General features: G+C 37.9%; 1 pseudogene; it reads right to left on the bottom strand.

Moving 5' to 3' along the window:
- Nucleotides 1–12,155: 12,155 nt before the first annotated feature.
- Nucleotides 12,156–18,620, bottom strand: LOC107784258 (NADP-dependent malic enzyme, chloroplastic-like; annotated as a pseudogene).
- Between the last annotated feature and the right edge of the window lie 4,784 nt (nt 18,621–23,404).

Consider the following 23,404-nt stretch of genomic DNA (forward strand, 5'->3'; position numbering starts at 1 on the left):
GCCCGGAACCAGTAAACCTGGTAAAAAATAAATGGAACCGTCCCGGTAACTAAACCGGTTGGTTCCCTTTTCCTCTACCCCTGCCCGTCCCGGCCCCTCGACACCTTTACCCTAAAATCAGGGGAGGCGCCAGCCCTATGATTACGGGTCTGATTGAACCTAATAGCTTTGGTCTAAATTTTATATTTGTTTTAAGTTATTGAACAATAATTTAAAAAAAATTAGAATCCCGCACATATAAACTTTAAATTCAGGCTCCGTCTCAGCCTACAATTGGAAGGTTTTATGCATGTATAAAATTTGCTCGCGACATGTATAAAGAATATAGACTTGAATTTATTGATCATTTCAATTCGTTTTTGCACTATTTTATCTAGAGCTTTCGAGGTCGAGCGGGCCGGACTAGCCCAATCCAGCACACATAGGCTTTAGTAATTGACGGGCTGGGTTGGAGTGGGCTAGCCAACTATTTTGATGAGCCTTATAATAGCAAGCCCACTCCAGCCCTATGTGGGTTGCGGACTTCCACGGTCCGGCCCATCATTTTTTAAAATGTAATTTTATAATTTTTCTTTAAGCTCTAACCTAAAAAAAGATATATATTTAAAAGTAAAAAAAATCTTCTTAGAAAAATTTCACAAAACTTAATAACTTTTTATACATTTTCAATATATCACAATAAACACTAAAAAGGTAAAAGACAAGATTATATTTCATTCATTAAAAGTCAAAAGTCAAAACAACCTATTCAAGAGAATGTTCATGACGCTTATGGGATATCCAACACATCATCTTCATCGAACACATTTGAATCCGCTTGTGAGAAGGTTGTCTTAACATCTTCACTTTTATCTTCATATGCAATATTAATTAGTTAAATGTTAAGAATAATTAAATTTTAAAAATTAGTTAACGTTTTAAGACTTTGATCTTTTAATATGATGAGCTTAATAAACTTTAAGCTTGGAATCATTTTCTTGTTATTTTTTAGTGTCATATACTTTTATATTTTATATATTTTAAATACATATTTTTATTAGGCACATGGGCCGGCCCAACCCAGCTTCACTCAAGCCTCACGGGTCATGGGCTTATTCGGGCCGGACTTAAAATCCTCATTTTTAAATGGACTTCAAAAATTATAGTCCAACCTTGCTAAAATACGGGCTGTGGTGAGCCAACTGATCAAGTCCAAATTGACGGCTCTAATTTTATCGAATACGAATAAATGACTGAATTCTACTGAGTATGAATTTGTGTGTCAAAAGGAAGATTTACTTTACATGCCTTTATAATTCGATCAGCGCAGGGTCCACGACACTTGTCGTTCTTTGATGCCTTACTGGGTAATTTATAAACGGAAGCCCAAATTGGAAGAAGATAAAAAGAGAAAGGGATTTTTACCTTCCTATAGTTTTACCTTCCTATACTATATGAAATTTTATTACCCTCCCTAATCAAGTTTTACTTAATTACATGGTCATATACAATTTATCAATTATATACAAAATAGTTTTAAATGAGTATCTCTTTAAATTAGGAATTGAATAAGTAATCAGTTATTCTCATCTATCTCTTCTGCACTCTCTCTCTCTCTCATGCGCTCTCTCTCTCTCTCTATCTCCGTTCTTTATCCAATTTTTCTTCCTCAGATGTTCTTTAATTTCTATCATTTCATATTGTATATATTTTTAAGGGAATTTATCAATGGATTCCAATCGTTTTACTATAGAGTTTTAACTTATCAATTTCCTTTCATGTTGCACAATTTGTGTTCAAATTGAAATTGTCAATCAATAAATTTTGAAGGTGTTTGACTCTCCACCATTGACAGCCATTAAAAAATTTTGAAACTTTGAAATCGAATTTGAGTTTTCAAAAATCATTATTTATTTGGATTGGGTGTTGTTGCAAACAACTGAGAATATTGTTTGGAGTTTATATTGCAATTTTGATGTTTGGTGAAGATTATACTTGATTTTGGCTGAATTTCATATTGATACTCGAAGAAGAAGAAGAAAAAGAAGAAGAAGAAATGACATGCAATATACTTACGAAAATATAGTAAAGTTGTATGTAAATTATATTTTAGTTGTATTTTGTTGTACATATATTTTTTTATTTGAATATTGTATGAAAGTTAAAAAATAGTTGTATAATGTATGAATCGTTGTATGAAATTTGTATTTAAGTTATAAATATTATCTTTTACATAAAGTTGTTGATATGTATCACAATTGTTTTAAGAGAGGAAGTTTTGATTGGAATTTCATAGAGGAAGTTTTGATTGGAATTTCAGAGAAGAAGAAGAAACACCACTTACAAAATATATACAAATCATTTACAAAATATATACAAAAGACATTGTATAAAATTTATATTTAAGTTGTATGATGTTGTAGTTGTATTTAATTGGGTAGAAATGATGTTTGAAAATTATAGATAAATTATATATTATATAATTAGTTGTATGAAATTTATTTTTATTGCGTATGATGTTCTATTAGTCGTTATTGCCGGGACAATTGGGTCAATGCTTACTGCGAGAATAATGCGACAAAAATGGTACGAAATTAAAGAAGAACAAGTTGTCTATTTAGAAAATAAAGACAACATATAACCAAAAAAAAAAAGAAAATAAAGATAACAACCTACACAAGACTTTGAGATCCCATTGCTGTCATCAATGTTGTGAAATCCAGGATATGTGTATTCTGATATTATCCTTTTAGGAGGGAATATAAGTGGATTAACTAAATATATGCCTAAATAGCAGTACAAAAGAAAAGTTGCATAATCTTTCTTAACAGTAATGATTTACTTCTACTTTATTGCAAAAATTCAAGATCTATAAATAAGGCACCCCTCATTTTAATTTCAAAATGCTGGATCAACTTTTTATTTCCTTCTGGAAAGCCTAATTTCCATATTTCTGGCAGTTTTTGACGGACATCAATATTCTACCTAGGGTGGGTTGAATAGGAAGGAGTCTTATTAAAAGAGGAGCTGAGAGAAAATAAGAAAAAGATGTAACTAAATCCCATATTAATAATTGATTGTATATAATTTATAAGTAATTCTTGTTAAAGGCGTGTAATATACAAAATTAGGAGTAAATATTATATAGGAAACAAAAAAATCCTAAAGAGAAAACCCAATGATTGGTTGGCGTATAGTGGATCTGTCTAAACTGCAAAAATTGAGATAAAGTATTGGACTAAACGATTAGAGATAGTTCTAGCTTTATTCCTTTTTACTTCTTTTTACTGCTTTCTCCTCCCCTCCCACCCTCGCAAAAAAAAAAAAATATCACATCTCATCCAATTGTTAAAGTATTCGTTGGTTCCCTATATGTGTTGCAGGTGCCATCACATTTTTTTTCTTTTTTTTTTGCATAAACTCTTGAGTGAGGCATATATCTCTAGAGAATTATCCCATCTTTGACAAAAAAATAATACCAGTTTATTAATTTTGCAAGAAGAATGTGCTCTCAAGAGAATATTGTATACGGTTTTGAGTCAGTCGTACGGATCGATCGAGACGATAATGTTTCGATCAAAAGATATCTGCATGGCAAGCTCGGTCGAGGTCCGAAGTAAGGGCGGCGAGCTTCGATCTCTAAGACTAATCAATGACAAGCTCGATATCATTATCGAGCCCATATCCAAATCGAACTTCGAGGTAAAGCGGAGATTATCGAGAATGCATGGACCGACCAACACTCACCCCGAATACCGAGACCCCAAGTCAGAATCGAGCTCGGGCCAAGGCTGAGGGCTCGATCCAATACCAAGCTCGAGCCAGTATCGAGCTCGCAGACTAGGGCCGTTGCAACCGCACTATGGGAGAGCATCTTGGCGAAAATCGAGGAAAAGACAATACATCATGGGCTCTCCACTAACGTATTTTTTATTATATATAAAATAGGACCCCTCTACTATAAAGAGGGACATGGATTGTAAGCAAGGGCAACACACTGTAACAAAAAATCACTTATCATATTGAAAGATATCCCTATGTGCTTGTTTTACTTTATCTTATTCATTCTTGTTGCTCACTATTTGCATTCTCATAGTCAAGAATACACATATCTCTATTTCTCTATATGATTTATATCGAATTGTATCGCATATCCTTAGAATCATACACAAATCTAACGTTACCCAATTTTTTCGGTAAACAGTTTGGCACCCACCGTGGGGCTAAGGATAACAGTGATTGTCTGATATAAATCTATGATACACACCAGCTTACAACTTCAAATCAGCAATGGCTTTGCCTATCGACCACGAAGCCGGCCTTCAAGATGAAACCAACAACTTGACACCCGGGGCCGGAAGGCCACTCGGTGGTGGCACTGAGGCTCGAATCGAAGCACCCGAAATTCGAGCCGAAGTACCGTTGGATGTAAATTCACAAATAGCTCTAGAGGCGCATCAACGTTCCGAACCAGAAAGAAGCATTCGAGGTGATACTCGATCCGTAACTCGAGACTCCCATAAATATGGAGGAGATCAGAGTCAGCTTATGGATGATCTTCGAGATGTTACAAACCCAGCAAATAGCGATAGCTCAGTCGCAGAGCCAAACTCAGGAACAAAGCAGACCAGAGCCCAATCCGCTTCGAGAAATCTCCCATAGAACGGAACCAGCCATAGTGAAGTCAAATGAGCAAAAATCGGGGACTACTCCCGAAATTACTAAATTGCTCGAAGAACTCACAAAAGAGTCGAAGTCAATGATAAAAAAGTGGAAACATATAATTCCAGGGTCGATCAGATCCCGGGAGCTCCACCAATGATAAAAGGGATAGATTCGAAAAAATTCATTCAAAAGCCTTTTTCCTCGAGTGCAGCCCCAAAACCAATCCCCAAAAAATTCTGTATGCCCGAAATACCCAAATATAACGGAACGCCGACCCCAACGAGCACGTCACTTCTTACACGTGTGCCATCAAGGGCAATAATTTGGAAGATGATGAGATCGAATCTGTATTATTAAAGAAATTCGGTGAAACCCGTGTCAAAGGGGGTAATGTTATGGTATCATAATTTACCATCTAACTCTGTTGATTCTTTTGCTATGCTTGCAGATTGCTTCGTAAAAGCACATGCCGGAGCCATAAAGGTCGAAACCAGAAAGTCGGACCTGTTCAAGGTAATACAAAAGGATAACGAGATGCTAAGGGAGTTCGTATCTCGTTTTCAAATGGAACGAATGGATCTACCACCAGTAGCAAACGATTGGGCTGTTTAAGCTTTCACTCAAGGTCTAAACAAGCAGAGCTCGATGGCTTCACAGCGGCTAAAGCTAAATCTGATCGAGTACCCAGCTATTACTTGGACTGATATGCACAATCGATATTAATCCAAAATAAGAGTTGAAGATGACCAGTTGATTTCTAGGTCCGTTATAAAAAAGCAAAAGTCGACCGGAGATCGATACCAGCCATATAGCGGAAACGATACTACTGCTGAGTATCCAAGGCCTCTTTCAAATCAACCTCGTGTACTAGGGGGCTTTATCATTGAACGCATCTATGGTGATTATCAAGCTCGGTGCAAAGGAAGTTATTTCATTATTTCATGACAAACAGTGTCTCAACAGGAAACGTTGTAAGAGCCAAATGGTCAAGGCGAACCATGCTTATGTAGTTGGCCCGAGCCCTGACGCAAAACATAAACCCATGTATAATGACTTGCAAAGAAAGCCCTCTTCTTTACCGATATTCTATGTTCAAGATTTATTATGCAAACCGGATCGAGTTCGAGCAAGCGCTCGCTCGACCATTATGCCTACGGGCTACATTATTTCGAGTTCAAATCATTCATTCGACTACTAAGCCTACAGGCTACTTTTATTTTGAGTTCGAGCAAACACTCACTCGACTATTACGCCTACGGGCTATATTATTTCGAGTTCGAATCATTCATTCGACTACTAAGCCTATGGGCTACTTTTATTTCGAGTTCGAGCAAGCACTCACTCGACTATTACGCCTACGAGCTACTTTTATTTCAAGTTTGAATCATTTACTCGACTACTAAGCCTACGGGCTACTTTTATTTCAAGTTCGAGCAAGCACTCACTCGACTATTACGCCTACGGGCTACATTATTTCGAGTTCGAATCATTCACTCGACTACTAAGCCTACGGGCTACTTTTATTTTGAGTTCGAACAAACACCCACTCGACTATTATGCCTACGTGCTACATTATTTCGAGTTTGAATCATTCACTCTACTACTAAGCCTACGGGCTACTTTTATTTCGAGTTCGAGCAAGCACTCACTCGACTATTACGCCTACGGGCTACCTTATTTCGAGTTCGAATCATTCACTCAACTACTAAGCCTACGGGCTACTTTTATTTCGAGTTCGAGCAAACACTCACTCGACTATTACGCCTACGAGCTATATTATTTCGAGTTCGAATCACTCATTCGACTACTAAAGCCTACGAGTTACTTTTATTTCGAGTTCGAGCAAGCACTCACTCGACCGTTACGCCTACGGGCTACATTATTTCGAGCTCTAATCATTCACTCGACTACTAAGCCTACAGACTACTTTTATTTCGAGTTCGAGCAAACACTCACTCGACTATTACGCCTACAGGCTACATTATTTCGAGTTCGAATCACTCACTAGACTACTAAGCCTACGGGATACTTTTATTTCGAGTTCGAGCAAGCACTCACTCGACTATTACGCCTATGGGCTACATTGCATCAAGTTCGAATCATTCACTCGACTGCTAAGCCTACGTGCTACTTTTATTTCGAGTTCGAGCAAGCACTCACTCGACCATTATGCCTACGGGCTACATTATTTCGGGTTCAAATCATTCACTCGACTACTAAGCCTACGGGCTACTTTTATTTCGATTTCGAGCAAAACTACTCACAAGGCCCGAAGGCAACAGAGATTTAAATTCAAACTATATATTTAGTTTGAAAGGCTATTTTTCTTCAAAAAGAAGAAAGATTTATATTTATAATTTTTTTGTACAGAGGCGGCTACTCTTCCAAAAGGAGATTCTTTATACAAAAACCGAAAGCGATTTCGGTATTAAAGAACACAGCGATCGACCTAAGGCCCTAAATGACTCAATCTTCATCGGAGGCCGTATTCTCGGGATCGCCCTCGTCTTCAGACTCCCCCGAGTCATCGGAGTCCTCCTCAGGAAAGGCCAACCTCCGAGCTTTGTTCTCCTCTGCCCTGGCGACTTCAATCTCGGCCCCAACATCGAAGCCCTGAACTCTGACCTCCTCTAGAGCCTCTCTCCGAGCCTGTCACTTTACATGTTCGACCATGCTCGCAGCTTTGGCTTGATTAACCTTGACATCGATCCTGAACTGAGCCACTTTGGCATCGACTCTTTTGTTGGCCTCGACCACTTCAGATCTGCCCACTTCGAGTTCTTTGGTCAAATCTGCTTTATCTAAACTGGCCGAATCCAACCGATGCTGAAGCTCTTTCATCTTTTCGATCAGCCCCAAAGCATTTTCCTTCGCGGATCGAAGTTGGGCATATGACAACTCCAACTGAGCTTCGACGGCTTCCTTTTCCGAGGCAAGATTATCCATACACTTTTGAAATTCTTCTGCCTCGGCCAGTAGCGCATCTACCTATGAGTTAAGCCGTCCAATCTGCTCGATCCTATGCCGAACCTGCAGAATCGGATCGTTAGAGGTTATCTCCTTTTCATCTTCACTATCATGGAACATTCGGAATACCTGCTCAGCCATCTTCTCATGTTCTTCCCGAGCCGCTGTCAAATCTGCTCGAAGTTTCTCACTAAGAAGCTTGTACGAGTCACTCTTCTCAGTGAGGCTCCGAACCTCGACGTCATGAAAGGCCTCGTGATGTAACACCGAAGCCTGCAAACAAAAGGAGAACCATTAGAATTACCTGCAACTCTGTGTAAAAGAAGCAACGAAAATGCCATCAGAGTTACCCGATTCAAAGCATGTTGGGACTCGTTGAAGAGACAGGCGGGCCCCGGGCCCCACCGCATTCATCACTAATTATCTTTTTCGGTCACCAAGGACCGAAGGTAACTAGCAATCCCTACAGGGGAAGGAAAGATTCGGGTATCCGCAGGTACGGAGAGCACTATCCTCCGCCTTCGGTCGGGATCGATACTCGAGGCCGAAAATTGGTCCACCAGTTTATGAATCGATGAAGGCTCGGTGGGACCCGACCATGATACATTTTTTAGGTACCGACATTCCACCAAAACCGGTAACCTTCTCTGAGGCACCTGACTCGAGCCCCTCCAGAAAATCGTGGATATCGGCCGACTCCTGAATACCCTCATAGGACCGATCCTCCAACATGACGGCCTCTCGAATCATGGCATCCGAAATTTGAGGGGATCCGCCAATGTCAACTATCCTAAACTCATCCCTTGAAACATTTTCTACTGTCCGATAAGATCCACCCTCGGTATCCCTTCCAATCATCTTAGCTCGAGAAGGGATAATCTCGGCTTCTTCTTGTTTTGGGATTATGGCCAAGGTTCCCTCATCTGCTTCTACCAAATTGAAAGACTATTGAATCACAACATTAGCCCGTACGCAGGCTAAATTCTCCTCTCCTTCTTCGGGCTCGTCCCTTGAATGGCGGACCGCTTCCGAAGACATAACACCATAGCCCCCCTTCGTCTTTCGAGATCTCTTAGCCGTTTTCTTCTTTTCCAAGCTCGGGGAGCCCGATACGTCTTTTCTCTTCCTTTCTTTCACCTGCTTCAGGACAGGAACTTCTTCGCCACCAGATGGCGGCCTCATGACTACATCTTTTCCAAGTCCTACAAAAGGGAAGAGGGAGATTTACCATACAAATCGATAAAGAGACAAAGTCGACAAAAAGATTTACCATGACTGCTGGCCTTTCATCGACCCTTTGATAATTCGACCCAAGCACGCTCGGAATACGGTCTCTGTAACACCAGGCTTTCGACCCATTGTCTAAGATCCGGGATCGGTTCCGGCATTCGAGTTACGGCTGTGATGAGGAAAAATAGGTCAACAAAATAGAAAGCAATCACAAAATCAAAACGGGCAAAAAGAAACGTTTACTCACGACTCATATTCCATTTCTCGGGAAATGGCAAGTCATCGGCAGGGATCAGATCCGAGGTTCTGATTCGAACAAAACGGCCCATCCAACCCCGATCCCGGGTCTCGTCTATGCTCGAGAATGGCGCTTTGGTTGCTCGGTAAGCAAGCTTGATAAGCCCTCCTCTATAAAGTTGGGGACTGTAAGGACGCAAAAGATGATCGAGGGTGAAGATACGCCCCTCGACCTTGCTCGAGAAAAATCGAAGAAGAATCACTATCCTCCAAAAGGAAGGGTAGATTTGGCCGAGGGTCACATCGTACCTCTTACAAAAGGCAACGATGACAGGTTCTAGGAGTCCCAACGTAAAAGGATAAGTATAAACACTTAAGAACCCTTCGACGTAGGTAGTAATTGATTCATCGGGCGAGGGGATTACTACGAATTTATTATCCCAGTTGCATTCTTGTATGACTTTATCGAGAACTTTTTCGGTGATTGAACATTGGTACCTCGACATCGGCTCACACCGACCCGGTCTCGGAGAAGGCTTTTCAATTTTAAAATTGCCTACGGTCGAACACCCAACTAGAACGAATTCCTCAGGGCGGGGCTCTTCCACATCCTCGCCACCAGCAGGTCGAGATGAAGAAACTGTCTCTTTTTGCGGAATAATTTTGGACGTTTTTGCCATTTAAAATTTCGCAAACAAAGAACGGAAGTATTTGGTGTTCTGAGGAAGAGTTTGCAGTAAAAATCACAGATTTACAGGCAGAAAACGCAGAAAAGACGAAAATTAACTTCCAAAATTTGGAAGATTGAAAACGTAAAAATGATGAATGGTGGAAGGAAAGGCTATTTATAGATTGAAGCAATGACGGTTCAATATCAGAGGTGGCCGACCACCGTCTGACACATTAAATGCCTCGGTAAAATCGAACCGATGGGACATCTATAACATACGTCATGGTCGGGATCGATAAAAACGTCAGTATATATCTGATCGAGCTGTTGGAAAATCATATCGTTTCTCGCCACATCCTTTTCCGAGATTTGAGTCAGTCGTACGGACCGATCGAGACGATAATGTTTCGATCAAAGGATATTTGCATGGCAAGCTCGGTCGAGGTCCGAAGTAAGAGCGGCGAGCTTCGAGCTCTAAGACCGATCAATGAAAAGCTCGATATCATTATCGAGCCCATATCCAAATCGAACTTCGAGGCAAAACGGGGATTATCGAGGATGCATGGACCGACCAACACTCACTCCGAATACCGAGACCCCAAGTCAGAATCGAGTTCGGGCCAAGGCCGAGGGCTCGATCCAATACCAAGCTCGAGCCAGTATCGAGCTCGCAGACTAGGGTCGTTGCAACCGCACTATGGGAGAGCATCTTGGCGGAAATCGAGGAAAAGACAATACATCATGGGCTCTCCACTAACGTATTTTTTATTATATATAAAATAGGATCCCTCTACTATAAAGAGGGACATGGATTGTAAGCAAGGGCAACACACCGTAAAAAAAAAATCACTTCTTATATTGAAAGATATCTTTGTGCTTGTTTTACTTTATCTTATTAATTCTTGTTGCTCACTATTTGCATTCTCATAGTCAAGAATACACATATCTCTATTTCTCTACACGATTTATATCAAATTGTATCGCATATCCTTAGAACCATACACAAATCTAACGTTATCCTATTTTTCCGGTAAACAAATATTTAAACATAAATTTGAGCAATACAAAAGCTAGCTTTTAGGGTGACATTTTTACAGATATTTTCACCACAGTATCTATTCTGGTCATACTATCCAACAAATTCTTTTTAGTTGGTAGGCGTTGTTCATTCTTGTTCAGAGCTTTGATGAAATATATAATAATATAAAAAATTAACACCGTTGCCGGAGATCGAACCCGCGTCGTCCGGGTGAGATGCAGGAATACTTACCACTATACTACAACGATCTTGTTTCTCCAAACGGCATAGTTCTATATCTAACGGCCAGTCATCTAAACGTAACAAACCAATCCACTATTAATATGGAAAGACATCACATTAATCAAGCTAGCAAAATGTTTCTAGCGGAAAAAAAAAGAAGATAGCAAAAATGTATATTTTTTGTATATTAATATATATATGATACATATATTTTATTAGTGGATATAATTATTTTTGGGTTATTATCACTTTTAGCCCGTGCCAGAAACTATTTACATCTGGTGACCGAAAAAGCGTGTAAAATTTATATATTTTTTGACTATTATTTTTACAGCGGCTAAAAAATGTCATTTTCCATTATTTTTGGCCGACCGGCAAAATGCATAACTTAAGTGATTTATATTCCATGTTTCCGCTGTGGAAAATAGATACACGACGCAAAAACATTAAAACTTACCACGAGTAGGGCTGCTTATCGGGCGGATTGGGCGGTTATTTACTCTTAACGGTTTGGCTTATCGGTTATCGGCTTTTAAATGTATTAATCCGCTAGCCACCCGATAAGATATCGGGCGGATTGGTATCGGTTTAGCTCTTATCGGACGGTTTATCGGATTGTTTGCTGACCGCTGTGACTCAAAATAAAATTCCTATGCTCAGCAGACTACATTCCAATCTATAGAATATGGCACCTAAGAAGAGAGCTAAATAGAAGAAATATAGAGCTACATTCCAGCGTATTTCCCAGTAGAATCATCTCTGGGGATGAGCCTATTAACAATTTATAACTATCAGAAGAAATAAGAAGAGAACACTGGGTATAACACATGACATCAAAATTATCTAATAGTAACTAACTGGAATAGTAAATTATAACTAAATGTCTAATAGTAAATTAGTAATAGATAGAGTACTGGAAGTGGAAGAAGGGTTTTTGATTATTTAATATATATATATAGATAAAAATAAATTATATATATTCTTAACGGGTTAACGGATTATCCGTTAAGAAAATTGAATAATCCGCCCCCAAACCGATAAACCGTTAATAAAAAAATTTCAATATGTTCCCCGTCCGTTAAACCAATACCAATAAGCCATTAAGCTTCGATTTTCGGTTTCGATTCGGTTTTGAACACCCCTAACCACGAGACATCCATTTTTTCTGTTTTCATTGCCACTTTTATATTTCATCAACTGACGATAAAGGATAGTTAGGATAGGTGACTTTCGACTAATATAATATGATGATCACCATGGAATATTTACATTCCCATCTAACAAAAGTAACAAGGCATACTATAAACTTCTGCTCCCTACATAGGATTGAAAAAAGAACATCTCGAGCACTAACTAATCTTCAAATCAACAAAAAATGACTAGCGGTAGCTACGGTAACTGGGGCTGTACATGCAACTCTCAGCATATGCCACTAGGTTCTCAGGTTGCGGTAGACGAGTGGCCAAACCTGTTGGACAATGAAAAAGACACATCAAAAAATTGCTAAATTATACTATATAAAGTGTGAAGTCTTACAGTGACAAGATTGTAGAGGAGAAAATTAGATACCTAGTTCATATGCTTTGGCTGCCACCTTGGCAGCAATGTGAGCTGAAATCTTTCTTATGTTGGAAAATGGTGGGTATATTAGTCCCTTCTCAAAGTTCTCTTGACTAACTTCTGCTGCTAATGCTTCCGCTGTTCAGACGAAAAGATTGGAGAGAGAAATGTAAGAGTTTATGAAGCAGAAACGGAAGTCATTGTCCATGTTACTTTTAAGATTTAAGCGACTTGGATAGCGAGGATTCATATAGCTGATCTCAACTTGCTTGGGATTAAGGGACAGTCGTTTTTTTGAAATGGTAACTAGTTTTATATTCAGAAGCACAAAGGCTGTGCTGGCCATAATTACAGAGGGATGGACCAAAATATACAACAAAAATTCCTATCTTCTTACAGAGTCCCTAGAACATCTATTATAGCTTACAGAGTCCCTAAACTATTAAGGGATAGTCTTTGTTATTATTGTTGTGATAAGTGAGTATTTTTTTTTTCCTTTTGCTTTTTTCTTTTGGGCTTCAGGGGTTAAAGATGTGACCAAGTTGTGGCGTTGTGTGAAAATCCAGCCAATACAAGGAATTGGAATAATATCAGCTGCAATGAAACTACTTCAGATAATGTGACATTATCGATGTACCAAAGTTGGAGGTAAGAAGCTTCTTGTGTAGGTATGAATCTGTATACAACTAGCAAATATAAACTTTGAAACTTAGGTAAGTCTTTTTAAACATATGTATAAAAAGAACATATTTCATTTAATTTAGCCCCTTTCATGCTTACTATAACTAGTTATTTCGGTTTTCTATTAGCGGCTTTAACTACAACCTCAGCTCTATTTATAGGTCTGAGCAAGATACAACCTTCTTAATTTAAGGATCGCATTCAACCTACATCACGTAAAATGATCTAGGAGTAGTAGAGGTATAAAATGCATAGCTTGACGTAGAGCATGAGAGACCACTGGAATGAAAATGTAGTTGGACAGAAGATGGACTATGTGATGGTGTCAACTGGAGCAACTAAAGCGGACCTGGTTTTGCAGTTCCATATACAACTTTTATTAACATCAACTAGCTCTCATTTTTCTTTTTTCTCTCTTTTCCTTTTTTTTTATGCTTGAAAAGCAACTGGTTCTCATACTTGCTATGTTGCCTGGACTTTCCAAAAACGTCTACGGGTGCCTTTTGGATCCTCCAGAAGTAGTGTATTTTTGGAGGATTCCACACGGGTGCAGCAACATTTTTTAGAGTCCGCGCAACATAGCATACTCGTTAATGCACCACCTTAGTGTAGAGGTTGGAAAGATGCCAATTCCAAGTCAAATGTGAGTAATAGCAGATGCAAAGAATTTTAATCAAGAAAATCTAGAAATAGAAGCGTTTTTGCATTGCCAGGGAACAGAATCTCCATTCCCTCTCTTGAAAACAGCAAAATTAAGCTTCTCGTTGTTAATTATATTTACTGCTGTTCTTTGTTCCACAAATATATTTATTTATTAAGAAAGGAGAGAGCAATTAACAGCAGATATTATAATTTGCAGAACTTACAGGCTGCCAGGAGCATATCATCATGAACGCGAATTGCACCGGAAATTATCAGTCCCAGACCAAGCCCAGGAAAGATATATGCATTATTTGCCTATAAAAGAGAAATTTAGTACTCATACTGTATACCTGTTAAGAGGAAATGTAAGCCACATTGTTTTGACATCTCAAACCTGGCCAGACACGAAGACTTTCCCTTTGTACTCAACTGGAGCAAATGGACTCCCGCTAGCAAAAATGGCTCTTCCCTGAGTGGAACGTGAAAATATTATAGAACTTAAAATCAGAACATATGGGAGACAAGAGCATTGACATAGCAATACCAAGTTCATATATAAAAAGTTGACTGTCTGTTAATTTACCTCACTCCATGTATAAGCCTCCTCAGCAGTACATTCAGACTGTGATGTTGGGTTGGAGAGAGCAAAAATAATTGGTTTCTGCATTGCAGGCCATTAAGAACAGTACGTTATTCTTTCTTATACATAATACCCAACTCAGGTGGGACTGCAGAATGTAGCTTTTCTCCAAGAAGGAGTTCAAGGAACGAGGAGTAGTACCTCATTGAAGGTTGCCATAGCTTGTACCACTTCTTTAGTAAACGTCTTCCCAGCTCCAGAAGACCCAATCAAGACGGTTGGCTTAATCGACTGGCACACAATTAATACGAGTTGAGAATAGAATGATACTGGTTTTGGGGGGGGGGGGGATCGCGAAAGAGGGAGGAGGTGATGTATTCGTACCTTCACAGCATTCACCAGTTCTTTTACTGGCTCATGGTTATGAGCCCAGGGCCTCTTAAAATGTTGAAGTGACGCCATACGAGACCTAACAATCAACCCCTAGAGGAAGAATGATTTGTGGATGCTTAGTATAGTAAAATAGCAGTGCGGCAGAATGATAGACAACAACGACGACGACGACGACCCAGTAAAATCCCACTAGTGGGGCCTGGGGAGGGTAGTGTGTACGCAGACCTTACCCCTACCCCAAAGGGGTAGAGAGACTGTTTCCGAAAGACCCTCGGCTCAAGATGGCAGAATGATCGAAAGGATAAAATATAGTATGATGCAGGGGATTTCAAATACCTTAGAATCCACCATCCAAATTTTCTTACGCGTCTCTTCTGGAGGGGCTCCAGTCTACACAAGAAAGACTAATGCATAAAACACCGCATATTTCATTGTATTAAAGGTGGTTGAAACTTTTGACAGGAGAGCACTAATCAAAACATAGACAAATTGCTTCCTTCAAGTCCTAACCTGCTTTGACATCTCAAGAGCTATGAGTTCTGCTATCCCAGTACCAGCCTGCATTGTCAACAAGTGATTTACCAAACATAAACGGAAATTTAAAGAAACAGAGAATGGAAGGGATAACTAATATATGATCAAATCCAGCTCTGCAATGGATGGAATATGTACCTCTCCAGCTCCCAGGAATAAAAATGTATTCTCTGCTAAGGTTCCTCCCACCAAGTTTAGTGCTGACATGAGCCCTGCAAGGACCACAGATGCTGTCCCCTGTAAGAAAGCACAGAACAGGAAGATGTTAGTAACAGCATCGTGTATCAATCATACAAATGCCACACCTACGTCTCCTTACAAGAATGAGTCCTTATCTTACCTGAATGTCATCATTGAAAACAAGGTGGTTAGTTCCATACTTTGCAAGAAGGTCAAATGCGTTATGATTCGCAAAGTCTTCAAACTAGTGATGTATATAATGAAGTTAGAACACAAAGTGAAGTTCGATTTACATATGTACAACTTAGTCAGAAGAAAACCAACCTGAATGAGCACTTTCTCACCTTAATTCTGCTTGACAGCAGACATAAATTCATCCAGGAGTTCAGCATATTCCTGAATATAGAAGAAGCATCAAGTAAAGAAAGTAAAGAAGATATACAACCATCTATGAGATGCACTTTAAGACCTAGCATTGTAGGAAATAAAATTGTGAACCTGTCCTCTAGCTCTTCTTTGCTTGAGCCCAATGTAAAATTCATCTTTTAACAATTTCTCATTGTTTGTGCCCACATCAATGGTTATCGGCAAGCACTGAAAAGGGAGAAAGGGTAATCAAGATACAACACTATTTGTGAAAGAAAGGCATCATGTCCATTTCTAGCAACCGTTACATTTTCCCTACAGAAACTTACAGCTGACGGCCGAACGCCTCCAAGAGCGGTGTATAAAGAGAGTTTCCCCACAGGTATCCCCATTCCCTGTCAAGATGCAATGATTTTCAGTAACATGCCTTTAGAAACATAAGATAAATATGCTAACAGATATGTAGTAGGTATGTTAAAAAATAAATTGGTGCATAGAGGATCTGGGAGCATCAGTTATAAGACAAAAACTAGTTTTCTGTTATTCCTTGACATTCACCTAAGATGATTTCAAATAATTTGAGTGAAGTTCAAATACAACATACCTGGCAACCTAGGTCCCCAAGGCCCAATATTCGTTCTCCATCAGTTACAACAATTACTTGAATTTTCTTCTCAGGCCAATTCTTTAATACCTCAAGAATTTTGCCTCTGCAAATGGCTACCACATTTCAGTTTAAAATGAAATAAGAAAAAACCTCGGGCCACTAAATTGAGAATTATCTATTGAGTTCCCAATACATACTTTTCTTTCAAGCTGATAAAAAGACCTTGAGGACGTCTGAAGATGCTACCATACTTCTGGCATGCTTCGCCTACTGTTGGTGTATAAACTACCGGGAGCAGCTCTTCTACGTTTTCCATGAGAAGCTTGTAGAATAGCCTTTCATTTCTCTCCTGCAACAGGATGCATACAGCAAGAATTTGTGTATTACGAGGCCAATAAAGTTGGGCATAAAGATGTAGATGGACGTGATCCAACTAAGATCTATTTGTTTGGGACGTCCCAGGTGTAATCAGACTCCAAATATTATATTGTCATCATGCTCAACTTAGTATAACTTAACAGAGAGCAGAAACCGAGCATTATAAAAATCATTTGTGCTAATACCTGAAGATCCATCATAGCTATGTACCTTTGCAGTGGTACATCATACTGACGCAGATTGTTCATCAATTTCTCAACCTGAGACAAGAAAAATGACACAGTGATGCAGTTAAACAGTGAGCTTCCATTTGATCAGGGAGGGGAAGACTGGGAGAAACATAAATCAAGAATATGCAAAAACCAATATGGACAACCTGAAGCTCCTGATCAACAACTACAGGAGGAAGAAGACCCCGCAAATAGTGGGAATCCCTTTCTTTCTCACTGAATGCAAGCCCTTTGTTGTAGTTTGGATCACGCAACAATGAGTATCCGCTGCTCACCAAACAACCAAATCATATTCATAATGGACATAAAAGAGCACTTGTCAAATTCAGCTGTTTATCCTCTTCTTTCTTTCATTTTTAATGTAAAGCTGTTCATCCTTTTAAACACCAAAAAATATTGAAGTTGATCAACGCAACCATGACACCATTTTCAGGTGAGTTCAAATAAAAAAATATTTTTGAATATTTTTAACAAAAATGGATACTTTTGAATTCACTAAGCCAAATATAGAAATCACCCAAATTGTCGTGTACAGAAACCAGAGGCACTTTATATATAGCAAAGGGTTAAAATATGTCTGATTTATTTATTTTCTATTTTTCTGGTTATATAAAAAAATTATAAACATACCATAAAAGTCCAATCCAAGTGGCATTTTACAATAAAAACAAATAAAATCTGTCCAGGGCAAAAAAATTCATTCTTTAAAAGAATCTACTACTAATAATTAGTCGAAGAAAATAAACACAGATTGAAAAAACAAAAAAATAAAAAAATCCGAAAATCAGATCAGTGCATTGGAATTGTCGAAACATAAATGAAAAGGTCAAATGTTTAAACCTAGCAACAGAGTGAGTCCAAGGGGTAATAGTTTGATCTTCAGTGGCACTATCCTCGCCGTAGACGTCGCCGACTCCTCCACTGACCGCCGATTTTGAATCTTTTTCAATAAATGGAGCATCTTCCTTCATCTCCTTTAAAGTATTCTCCATTAAAATACTAACATTCCGGTCTCCAGGTTTGACATTTGAGCTCACAGACGCCACCACCACCATTGGAACTGACATCCTTTTCGGAGACTGAGTCAAACATCTTGAAACCCCAGATACCGAATTGTTCTGCCGAAAAAAAAAGGCACGTAAGATCATCTGCTGTAACAAACATTTGTAGAATTAATTAATCTGGCTTATTCGTCTCTTTTTTTAAAAATAAAAAATAAAAAATTGTGTTACAAAAGTTATTACCGTAAAACTGCTTCCGTTCAATGAGAACATTGTGATAGAAGTAGGAGAAAAGACAGAGCTTTTAGCAGTGATTTGAAAAAGGGAAAGAGAGAAATTAAGAGAAGAAGAGGAAGAGTGTAATGGTAAAGCTCTTAGCTCTCCTCTCCTTCTTATGTACTTCTCTATCTCTCTCTCTCTCCTACCTGTAAGTTCGCTTTTTTATCAGGGGTTTTTGCAAGGAAAATGCGGCTACTGGACGCTGTAAATTTCGCACTCGACAAGTTAGGTAGAGATACATTAATAAAGCAGGGATTGTAATATAGGTATTATAATAATACATGGATTAGTGATTCATGAATTACTTGTTGAATGGTTGATATATCACAAATTAGTATATAATGTATAATTTAAAATATTTATTTTGTCTTTTAATAAAATAAAAATATATATTTATTATTATGAGGGTTTATATTATCAATGTAAAACTTTAATCCATGTATTGCTAGTACCCGTACTTTTATTTCATATAATATTTCGTATAGAATGGACATGAATTTTTGCATATATTTATGCATGTATTACGCATGAGAAAACAAAAGGTAACAACCATTGTATAACTTAATGCTAATTTAATGTGGAGATTAAATTTTTTCAAACCCAACTATAGATTTTAGGTGGAGATTAAATCTTCTCGGCCCCTTATTTTTTCACGTTTCTAATGACCAAACTTATGACTATGATCATTTTTTCCTGTGGGCTATCATTTTCTTTTTGGTTGTCCTGATATTTCCAGGATGGAGTCCACGTGATACTATATTCCAGGTTTTGGTAGCCACAAAAACAAAATCAAAACCCAAAATAATAGAGGTAGATTGAGTCAAAAGATTGACTAATCACTAATGCCTCCTTAATTAAATTGTGACCTAATCTTGCGGCTCACGTTCTAAATTAAGGATTTTACCTTCTATTAAACGAAATTATCGTTTAAAGATGAATACTACGTGACCTAATCTTGCATCTAATGTTAAAAATGAAATCAATTTCTATAAAAGAATATACCATTTAAAGAATAGTTTATATTGTACTGTAAGAATAACGATATATTCAACATGGTTTGAGCTGGAAAATATGCGTAATTGTTCAGATAATTATTATGTACATTAAACATTCAATAATTTTTTAATTAAAATTATACGATTTCGATTAAAAAAAACGAAACATGCAACCAATTTACTCCCCTTTAAGAATTTGACAATACTATTGAATCTAGTTTTTGTTTTGTTTTCTGTTTAAACTTTCATAATTTGAAATTGAGTGTGAATCAAACAAGGTTTTGTACTTAGGAGAATAAAAATGAAAATATGTTCGCTTTAAGTTTAAGTTAAACTAACAATCCGAGGTTAGAGAAGAAGAGTTCAAAGAAGGAAACATTATAGGCTAAAGATGCTGTCTGATGCTGACAAGGATCTGTTTGGGTGCCAGAAAGGCAAGATTGAAAAGATCCTATGAAAATGAAAGCTGACGTGTGGTTATGACTTATGAAAATATATGGAACTTGTCTTTATCTTTGGAAAATGTTTCTCCAAGTTGTCGTTTTGCTTAAATTAAATAAATTGTTGTAATGAAGTGAATGAACATCCTAAACCCAAAATACATCATTTAATGTTTGCTTATTTTAGATTAAATACCAAAATCAAACAAGCTTTTCTCACGTCTTTTTTTCGTTTTCCTCGCACCTACAGACCGTTAAAGTTTTTTGAAAAGAATTTATTTACTGTTATAAAATAAAGACAGTAAAGTAAAGACAAGTATAGAGAGAAACTGATATATTATTCAAACTTTAAACTTATGTACATAATGAACTGAAAACTCCTCTATTTATAGAAGAAATGAAGCAGCTGCGAGGCTTTTCAGGAAGCAACTGCAAGGCTTTTCTTTAGCTGCTTGTAAGCTGTCTGCATGAACTGCTTGCAACCTGCCTGTTTAATAAGAAGCTGCTGCAAATTATTTCATTGAGCTGCTTGCAACCTGCCTGCATCAGCTGCTTGCAGATAAACTTCAACAGAGTACTAAATGGATAATCTTCTTCAAGAAGATTATCTATAGCGGAGTAATAAATGGACATCCACAATATAATTATTTTTATAACACTCCCCCTTAGATGTTCATTAAAAGGTATTGTGCCTCGTTAAAACCTTACTAGGAAAAAACCATGTGGAAAAAATCCTAGTGAAGGGAAAAGAGTACACATATTTAGTAATACGCATTGCTAGCTGCCTCATTAAAAACCTTATAAGGAAAACCCTGTGGGAAAAAACCATAGTAAAGAAAAAATAGTACATCGCGTATTTTACTCCCCCTGATTAAAATCTTGTTTCAAATATTTGAGTCTCCGCATTCCAATCTTGTATACCATCTTCTCAAAAGTTGAAGTTGGTAAAGATTTAGTGAATAAATCTGTCGGATTGTCACTTGAACGGATTTGTTGCACATCAATGTCACTATTTTTCTGAAGATCGTGTGTGTAGAATAATTTTGGTGAAATGTGCTTCGTTCTATCTCCTTTTATAAATCCTCCCTTCAATTGGGCTATGCATGCAGCATTGTCTTCGTATAAAATTGTGGGTCTTTTCTCACATTCCAAACCACATTTTTCTCGAATAAAATAAATTATTGATCTCAACCATACGCATTCCCTACTTGCTTCATGAATAGCTATTATTTCAGCATGATTTGAAGAAGTAGCAACAATAGATTTCTTTGTGGAGCGCCATGATATGATAGTACCTCTACATGTAAACACGTACCCGGTTTGAGATCTAGCTTTATGGGGATCAGATAAATAACCTGCATCTGCATAACCAACAAGATCTGCACTATCTTTGTTAGCATAAAATAAATTCATATCAAGAGTTCCCTTTAAATATCGCAATATATGCTTAATCCCGTTCCAATGTCTCCGTGTAGGAGAAGAACTATATCTTGCTAGTAAATTAGCAGAAAATGCTATGTCAAGCCTTGTAGCATTAGCAAGATACATTAGTGCACCAATTGCACTGAGATAGGGTACTTCGGGACCAAGGAGTTCCTCATCCTCTTCTGGAGGTCGGAACAAATCTTTATTCACTTCAAGTGATCGAACAACCATTGGTGTACTCAATGGGTGCGCTTTGTCTATGTAAAAGCGTTTTAAGACCCTTTCTGTATAGGCAGATTGATGGATAAAGATCCCGTCTGCTAAATGTTCAATTTGCAGACCAAGACAAAGTTTTGTCTTTCCAAGATCTTTCATCTCAAATTCTTTCTTAAGATATTCAATTGCCTTTTGGAACTCTTCTGAAGTTCCAACAAGATTTATGTCATCAACATAAACAGCAAGTATAACAAATTCTGAAGTCATTTTCTTTATAAAAATACATGGACAAATAACATCATTTATATAACCCTCTTTCAGCAAATATTCACTGAGGCGATTATACCACATGCGCCCAGATTGGTTTAAACCGTACAAAGATCTTTGTAATCTGATTGAGTACATTTCCAGAGATTTTGAATATGCTTCAGACATTTTAAATCCTTCAGGGATTTTCATGTAAATTTTATTATCAAGTGACCCGTACAGATAAGCTGTAACTACATCCATTAGATGTATTTCAAGCCTTTCACGTAAGGCTAAACTGATGAGATATCGAAATGTTATGGCATCCATAACTGGTGAATATGTTTCTTCATAATCGACTCCAGATCGTTGTGAGAATCCTTGTGCAACAAGGCGAGCCTTGTATCTTTCAACTTCATTTTTATCATTCTTTTTTCGCACAAAAACCCATCTATGACCAACTGACTTTATACCAGCAGGTGTTTGGACTACTGGTCCAAAGACCTCTCTTTTAGCAAGTGACTTCAATTCCGATTGAATTGACTCTTGCCATTTTGGCCAATCAGATCTTTGTCGACATTCTTCGATAGATCGGGGTTCAAGATTCTCACTATCTTGCATAATGTTAAGTGCAACATTATATGCAAAAATATTATCCACCACTATTTCAGATCGATTTAAATTAATCCCATCACCAGTAGAACTTATTAAAAGTTCCTCACTCACTTGAGTCTTGGGTTCATTGATTTCTTCAGGAATCTCAGAACTAATCAGATCTTGGGTCTCTTCAGGAGATCCCTTTATAATATCATTTTGATCATTTGTCGATTTTTTTTCTAGGATTTCGATCCTTAGAACCCAAAGGTCTACCACGCTTCAGGCGTTCTTTAGATTCACTAGCTCTCATGCTAGTAGATGGTCCTGCTTGGACATCAATTCGGATATGCACATTCTCTGCAGGGATATGCGACTTAGTTATCCTTTTCAAATCAGTGAATGCGTCTGGCATTTGATTTGCTATATTCTGTAAATGGATGATCTTCTGGACCTCCTGATTACATATAGGGGTACGTAGATCAAAGTGAGATAATGATAAAACTTTTCACACAATTTTTCTTTTGATTTCCTTTTTCTCTCCCAATAATTGTGGAAAATTTGTTTTATCAAATCGATAATCTGCAAATCGAGCAGTAAATAAATCTCCCATCAATGGTTCAAGATAGCGAATAATAGAGGGTGATTCAAACCCAATATATATTTCTAACCTTCTTTGGGGGCCCATCTTACTACGCTGTGATGGTGCTACTGGCACATATACAGCACATCCAAAAATTCGTAGATGGGCAATATTTGATTCATGACAAAAAACCAATTGTGACGGAGAATATTTATTATAATGTATCGGTCTGAGACGGATAAGTGATGTTGCATGCAAGATAGCATGGCCCCAAACAGTAGTGGGCAATTGTGTTTTCATAAGTAGCGGTCTTGCTATCAATTGCAGGCGTTTAATAAATGACTCTACAAGGCCATTTTGAGTATGAACATAAGCTACAGGATGTTCAACTTTTATCCCAACTGATAGACAGTAATCATCAAAAGCTTGAGATGAGAATTCTACAGCATTATCAAGGCGAATAGC

Source organism: Nicotiana tabacum, chromosome 4 (assembly GCF_000715075.1).
Source record: "Nicotiana tabacum cultivar K326 chromosome 4, ASM71507v2, whole genome shotgun sequence".
Classification (NCBI taxonomy): domain Eukaryota; kingdom Viridiplantae; phylum Streptophyta; class Magnoliopsida; order Solanales; family Solanaceae; genus Nicotiana; species Nicotiana tabacum.